Below are 8,119 nucleotides of genomic sequence, written 5' to 3' on the forward strand. Positions count from 1 at the left end.
AATTTTCATTTTGAACAGGTTTTTTTTAAACACTTTTAAATTTATGGGTTTGTGAAAGATTTTTCAAAAGTTATTATAGTTTCATGTGAATTTTGTCCTAAGTACCGGCTTTAAAATCTAACTTCCTCTTTACTTTAGGTAAGAACGACTTCTAGGTATCAACAGGCTTTCTTACATTTTAAGGAGGGTAAGTTATAACTAGTAGATGAGATAGCAAAAACAATTTTCAAAATGCTAGAAAAAATTGTTTTTCCAAATTATTTCTTTTATTTTCCTCAGCACCATCATAATCTATTACAATTTAAATGGATCTTAATTAAATTTTCCAGGACAAACATTCACCTTTTTTAAAATTTTTAAACAGAAAAAACAAAAGTAGCAAAAAACAGAGTTTCGTAGCAGGTTAGTACGTTTAATCATGGTTAGTACATTTGATCATGAAGGTGGTTTCCCCAGGGTGAAGCTTATCAGTTGCACTGCAGATAAGTGGAAATTACTGTCTGGCCCCTGCAATTCCTCAACATTGGAAACTCAACTGCATGACTATGGTAGTAAGAGACTGTGTTCCTAATTTTAAAAAAATTAGTAGGAGAGTTACAATAATTGATACATTGCATATTGTTATCTTCAGTAGTTATCCAGAGTACAAAACACAGGCCATCATATTTTGTTCAAACAATATTAGCACAAACCTTTCTTTTCAGTGAACTAAAAGAATCTAGCTGTACTCTCTTAACTATCTTGTGTAAAAATATTTTTTTCTTTCTCCCTTTTTTCCTTTCCCCTTTTCTTATCACAATTTGTCCTTTTTTTTTTTTTTTTTTTGCACAGTTCCTTTATATTTCACAATATCTATTGCACATTCTGGATCTTATTTATTCTTTCTTTCAGCTTCTCACACTAGTGAGACAATACATTTACACATATGGGTCTTGGGGCTGGGGATTTAACTCAGTGGCATAAGCGCCTGCCTTGCAAGCAGGCAGTCGTGAGTTCGACCCCTGGTACCGATAAAAACGAAAAAGACAAAAAAAAAAGACAAAAAAAAACACACATGTGGGTCTGATTTGTTTCACTTACGAGTATGGTCTCAATTGCATTCATTTGGCTGTAAATGTCTCCAGTTTATCCTTCTTTATAGCTGAGTAAAACTCTGTTATATAAAAAAATCACATCTCTTTTATATGTTCCTCAGTGGCTGGGCATTTGAGTTGTTTCCAAGATTTAGCTATTACAAATTGTGCTGCTATAAAAATGGGGGTACAGATATTACTGTGGTATGATGTTTTTAATTCTTCTGGGAAGACACTCAGAAAGGTGTTAGCCTGGTTCAATTCTAGTTTTTAAGGAATCTCCACACTGATTTCCACAGTGGTTATACCAGTCTACACTCCTAACAACAGTGGAGAAGGGTTCTTTTTCCTACACCCCTCCACCATTTGTTACTGGGTGATTTCTTAATGGTAACCATTCTATCTTGGATAAGGTAGAATCTCAGTGTCATTTTAATATGCATTTCTCAAATAACCAGTAATGTTGAATAGCTTTTCCTATATTTATTTGTCATTTGTATTTCTTCATCTGAGAAATGTGTATTCATTTCAGATGCCCATTTTTAGATCGAATCTTTGAATTTGGAGGAGTCTGATTTTTAAAATCTTTTTTATATGTTCTAGATAGAAGCCCTTTGTCTGAGAGATAGTTGACTAAAATTTTTTCCCACTCTGTAGGTTTTCTTTTCACTCTGTTGGTGATTTCTTTTGTTGTGCAAAAGCTTTTTAATAAGATGAGATCCCACTTGTTGATTCTTTGTAATGTCCCTGTCAGTCTGGGTTTTGTTCATGAAATTTCTGCCTAAGCCTAGGTCTTTGGGGTTAGTATCTATTCTCTCATCCAGTAATTCTAGTTTTTCTATTTTAGTACTCAAATCTTTGATTAATCTTGACTTTAGTATAGTGCATCGTGATAGACATGTGTCTAGTTTTAGTCTTCACCATGTGGAAAGCCTGTTTTTCCAGCACCATTATTTAAAGAAATTATCTTCCTGTGAATGTTTGGCTTCTTTGTAAATTTAGACAAAGTCACAGATTCTTTTTGCATCCTCGCAGAAAACACATTGTGAATACATTCAGCTTTTTAACCAGTCCTTTGCCATGGAAATTTTCCAAAACCTCAACACCGAGTAATAGAACTAAAAGATTCCACTGTATTCATGGCCTTCATCTCTCTAAACTCTGCACAGACAGCTTGGACCTGTGAATATAAAGCTTTAGCTAATGGCGCCAAATAACACAAAGCCATTTTTAAGACGCCTGGCCTATGCTATCAATCCTTTTACCTTAGGCAACCCCCTCCTGCTAGTTAAGTGCTAACACATGCTGTGCAAGGGACGAGGGATATGGGTTACAGATTAAAATTAGACACAGAATTAAATTGCTTGAACAGAGCAAAATAGAAGAGAGTAGTGGATGGGTAGAGATGACAATCTACACACAGTTTCAAGACTGGATTTTTATAAATTTCCATTGGAAATCTTAGGTTTAGGTTCTGCCTTCATTACTGAGAGTTATTTTTAGAGCAAAACACATCAAATCTGTCAAAGAATATTCAGTCTCATATGCAAATTTGGAGCCCTGAGTGAAGTCTCAGAGTCAAACTTTGGTAGTCCTATTACAAAGCCAAATGTAGTAATTTAATGACTACTAATGACATTTGTAAATTTTTAAGCCACTGTAATAAGGGTAATCAGATCTCAGGCTTCAGGGTGTAACATGATCATTTGTGCTTATCAGCAAAATATTTCTGTACCCATCAACAGTGCTCTACAACTGGGCAAGCACATTATCTGTAAAGCCAGAAGGGAGACATGGGTAGCTCACCTTTCCCCAAATCATTAAATGAATTTTACAACTGGTAAACTCAAAAGAACCTAGCAATTAAAATCAATTAATCTTTATTAAGTAAAGAAAGGTGAACTATTGCTTGAAAATCTAAGACGTAAAACACTAAAAATAAAGTCTACAATATAAGTCAACACTTTCTTGGTTTTGAACATCAGGACATAAAACCAACAGTTGTTTACTAGTTCACTCATAGACATGTGGGGAGCCCATTTATTTCCTTGAATTTTGTTAAATGCTGAGGAATATACCATACAACACATACACATAATTATTATTATCTGAGAATTTGAAGTTTAGTAGCAAAAGCTATCAATCACAGTTATAATTACAAGTAAAGACAGAACTTTAAAAATAAAAAGTTAATTCTTAGTATTAACTAACTTGTGAAGCAAAAAAAGCATTTACTAGTGAAAAAATCCAGTAAATCACTCAAACACAAGAAAAAGTTACAGATTTTTCAGTTCTAGAGAGGGATAGTCTTGGTAATGTGCTAAGGATTAAAAACTAGCTCCCTATTCAACTGAATGGGTCTGAACAAAATTGAGTAAAACAAATCTAGTTTATTGTTTCATAAAGAGTCTCAAGCTAGGTTCAATTAAGATTTGAGGTAATTCAAAGTTCATGGACTTTTATGGGCTTAACTTGTTAGATTTGGTTGTGTTGAAATTGAGGCAAGTTCTGCTCTATTGAAAAATCTTCCTCTTACACATGTAAAATGTAGCTGCTGAAAAAGATGAGGATACAGGGCTAAGGAAAAGAGAAAAGGTTTCAGGTACAGAAAATACTACTTGCAAACATTCAATACTGAGAAAGACGGTTCAAGGAAACAAAAGAGAAGGTGAATTGTGACTGAAGCCGCAGAGCCCCCAGGGAGTTGGCTGTGTCTATAAATTGAGGAGCCAGGCCATGGCAAAACCATATGAGAAAGTACTGTGTATGCCATACTAAAAGATTTGGCCTGCTCTTCTAAAGAGGAAGAACAAATAAAGGGTATTAAAACAAAGAGGCCAGCACAGTATTTGCTTAAAAAATCACACCAGATAGAATGTGAATGATGAGCTGAAGAATTTGCTATTTGACCTGCTTTTATAACATTAACTTCCCAGATAGGAAGAAATAAAAAGATAGGAAGAAATAAAGATAGGAAGATAGGAAGATAGGAAGAAATAAAAAAAAAAAACCACAGAATTCAATATCCAGATGATTTAAACATGACAGAGAAAGAATATCAAGGAAGATAATAATTAAGGAAATAATTAAGATAATAATTAAGTGCAGGGTCTGGAGTGCAATCTCCAGCACCAAAAGAAAGTAATAATAATAATTAAGCCCCTCAAATCTCAAAGTGCCTAATAATTCATAATTTTTAACCTTTGTGTAGAGGTTATGGTTGACAAGTTCTGAAATGGTCTCCTATCATCCTAACCTCCGCACATTTCTGCTCCTGTGTAATCTCTTCTCTTTAAGTGTTGGTGGGACCAACTGGTTTAATTCTATCAGATAGATGCAGCATAAGGTCTCTCACAGGGAGAGGTTAAGACAAGATCTTTTGTCTTGGTTGCTCTCTTTTGCTTACAGTACTCCAGGAGCACTTTCTGTAGGGACAATTAACTGTCGCTGTATGAAGCAAGCAGTCTAATGGAGAAGGCAAGGTGCTGGGTAGGGCTGGGGGCTGTCAACAGCTTTATGAGTGAGCTTGCAACTTCCAAGTTCTACTGCATCTGGGTTCTATCACTGCCCTTGATCCTCCCTAAAATCTTGAGATAACTGAAACCTGAACCAAAACCTTTATTATAGTAAAATCTAATGAGAAATCCTAAATCATAAAGAGCTCAGTCAAGCCACACCAGATTTCTGAGCATGTTAGTCAGGTTTCCAACACTATGATAAAACACTTAAGACAATCATCTTGTAAAGAGAAAAGTTTTATTTTGACTCATATTTTTCAGAGTTTAAACCCATGGTTTGTTGGTCACATTTGGGTCTCTGGGGTGATGGTTCATCATAGAGAAAAGCTCGTGGTAGAAGAAGCTGCTCATTTCATAGTAGCATGGTAGCATGGTCCTTCATGGAAGGACCTAAATCCCAGTAGCTCTTTTGAGGACTGGCCTCGATGGCCTAATTTCCTCTCCCGAGACACTACTTCCTAAAAGAAGTCCGCTATTTTTAATAGGACTATGGGCTGGAGACCACGCCTTCAACACACACGGGAGATATTCAAAATCTAAACTATGTAACACTGACACAAAGAAATGGTAAGCTAAGAAGTGTTTGTTCTTTTAAAATACTGTGATTTAAGTGATTTTTAACACAGTGTTCAATGAGATAGCTTACTGGCTAATATTGACAATGTATCATTGTGTCATATTCAATGTTTTTATTTTTAATATAAAGATGTATGTCATCACTTCACCGTCGCCTTCACTACTTTACTGATTTCCTCCTTCATTAAATCCTTTACTTAAACCTTAGTTTCACATGAATCAGTGTATAAATAGAAACAATAAGTTTAAATGATTTTATTTTATATAGGATAGAGACTGATGAGAATTAAATGGTATGCAGAGTAATATTGTTATTGTGGCTTTCTCCTGTTGCTTGGAAAATACAAAAAAACAAAAGCTAAGGTGAAAGTACAAAAAGTATATTTGTATTCTAACTTTCATTAATTTTCAGTGAGGATTTTGGTTCCATTGTTTAGATAGCAATAACCACCTTTGCATTTTTTCAGTGATTTTGTAAGAATAGGAGAAAGGCCTTTTATGTACCTTACTTATGATGTTTGCTACCAAAAAATCAGGAGAGATATATACCAAATCTGAAATTACTTCCGTGGAAGCCTTCCCCATTAGATAAAGTAGATATTCAGTGTTCCCTCTCTAACCTAACATACTTCTCAAAGATCCAGGAAGATCCATAAAACCAGCCCACCTTTATGGTGCACCAACCACTCTGCCTCTCTATTCTTTGGAACTCTAAGGATTCCCACTCAACGGCTCTCTTATTTTGGTTATATATAGGCATGCCCAGTGGCCACTGCTCTTTCCTGCTGCCAGAGCAGTCTCACTGGGTAACATCAACACAGCTGCCAAGTTCTACTGCTTCTGGGTTCCACCATTCCTGTCGTATGCTAAGAACTGCCAGAATTTCACCTTATAGAAAAATGCTAGCATTTCATTTTTTTGCTGATGTAATATTTCAGTAAAATAATACCAAAGAACAGCATTTTTCTCCAGTATCATGTAAAACTTGAAGAAAATGATGCTGTGTATTCATGGATAGAACATAAGGTCATAATCTGAAGCCAACAGACACATACCCATCAAACACTTTGCTGAAGTCACAAGTAACCTTCAGGATAAGAATAAGTCTTTATGTGTGGACTAAACTGAATCCCCACTGTCACTTTCCTCGTTATATAAAGCTGTCTGTGAGGAAGTTCACAATCCTGCTCACAATACATTAATGGGTGGTCAGGATCAGGGTCACCCAAACTATATCAGATGTAATTCTTGGTCTCAAACATTCCACACTACACTAAAGTAAAATAATCATCTGGTCTGTTTTTGTTTGTCGTTTCTTCTTGCTAACCATAACAGCCACAGCAACGAGAATTAATAAATGTGTGACTATCTCACAGTTAAAAGCACTGAGTTAAGAAATTGGAAACTCTTTGTTTTAGTCCTTCTTTAAGACTAATCAGGCTGACACTCTGACTCCTTTGCAACTCAAAACTCCTACAAATGAGAAAAATGAAAAACTAAGCCAAAAATTCATAAATATTTTCAAAATGTTTATATATTTTGAAAATTTGTTAGTACACATTTATAGTACTTTATATTCATTATAGGCAGTTGATATATGTACACAATGCACCTTAATTCTTCTTACTTCCCCTTCTCCTATTTTTCTCCCCACTCTGAGAATTTTGCTTTATACTTGTTTTATTGACATTGGGATTTTTAAATTTTTTGTTAGTTTTTAATCATATGTCTACAATTGAAAGCTTGCATTAATAATTATTTTGCATTATACAAGTGAGGCAAGAAAAGCTAAAACTTCAAAGAAAATGAAAATTTAAAAAAGAAAAAAATATATATATATACACACACACACATATATTAAGGAAGGACAAGTAAAGTATGAAAGAAATCATAGTAAGACAAAAGGCACAGAAGCAATCCCGGTGTTTCCACTGCTGTGTTCCATCTCATTTCCATTCTTTGAGGAAAGGAAATGCACAGCAGACTGTGCTTCCTTGTTTTCCTTCACGGTGGAAACTCCACAGGAGGCGGAAATCTCACTGGTGACCAACTGAAAAAGAAAGAAGACTGGCTTAGAGTTCTGTTCTTCAGTATTGGCTTTAAAGTTTATTTCCAATCTTTTCACTGCAATCTTGTATTTTCTGAAGAGTACCTCTGATGTAAATAAAATATGCCAAATGGTTACACATAAAGTCAGTCAACAGAGACAGTGTCATGTCTAAGTGTTTACTGGTCTCATATTGCACTTGCATAGGTATGCAAAGTCTTCCTTGGAAATAAACCCACTATATGTCTTCTATTTAATTTGACTCAATGCTGTCAGAAGGTCGTATCAAGCACCTTGTGTCAGAAACAAGATGGCAACCATATTCCACCGAAGTAACTGGCTTGTCCTTGCAAGTCTTCATTGAAAAAGTAAAAAACTAACAAGGAAAACATTAGAAAACAAAGAAAGGTGAATTTCAGGTGCAAATTTTCTAAAGAACTCTCACTAAATAGGTACATGAGCCTAGATGGAGGGAAAACCTAGCACGCTTGTGTATGACAGTAGAAATGCAAAAATGGCTTCCAATAAAGGAAATCTGTCAACATTTAACAAAATAACGTAAACATTTGCTCTTAGACTCAGAAATCTCACTTCTAGGAATCTATTCCAAAGATCTACCAAAAAAGCAACAATAACAGAGAAGTTAATTGTTTGTAAAATCATGAAATAAGAATATAAAAGGAGTAATTAAAAATACAGTGAATGTTTAGATAAAAATATTTATCACGTGAAAACCGCATTGCTATTAATTTCCCTGGAAGACACTGTCCTCACTTTATAAACACTTATCCCATCATTCTTGCCACTTTCTGAAGCAGTTCTGAAAGTCCTTTTTTGTAACTTCTTTTGCAAACTATGATCAAAACTGTGGTGATGCTGCTATTGAGTGCAATTCAACAGAAAGG

The 8,119-nt window shown here is 34.9% G+C and overlaps 1 long non-coding RNA gene across 5 annotated transcripts in view; it reads left to right on the top strand.

Moving 5' to 3' along the window:
* The window catches only part of LOC106028760 (uncharacterized), an 83,230-nt gene extending 75,867 nt beyond the window's left edge, over positions 1 to 7,363 (top strand). For all 5 annotated transcript variants that reach the window (XR_010044530.1, XR_010044532.1, XR_010044531.1 and 2 more), the window contains one exon: positions 1 to 7,363. This exon is cut by the window's left edge. This is a non-coding gene — a long non-coding RNA (uncharacterized LOC106028760).
* The last annotated feature ends 756 nt before the right edge of the window (positions 7,364 to 8,119 follow it).

The sequence above is a fragment of the Cavia porcellus genome, unplaced genomic scaffold (genome assembly GCF_034190915.1).
Source record: "Cavia porcellus strain 051 isolate PalLab524CR breed Dunkin Hartley unplaced genomic scaffold, mCavPor4.1 scaffold_29, whole genome shotgun sequence".
Taxonomy (NCBI): domain Eukaryota; kingdom Metazoa; phylum Chordata; class Mammalia; order Rodentia; family Caviidae; genus Cavia; species Cavia porcellus.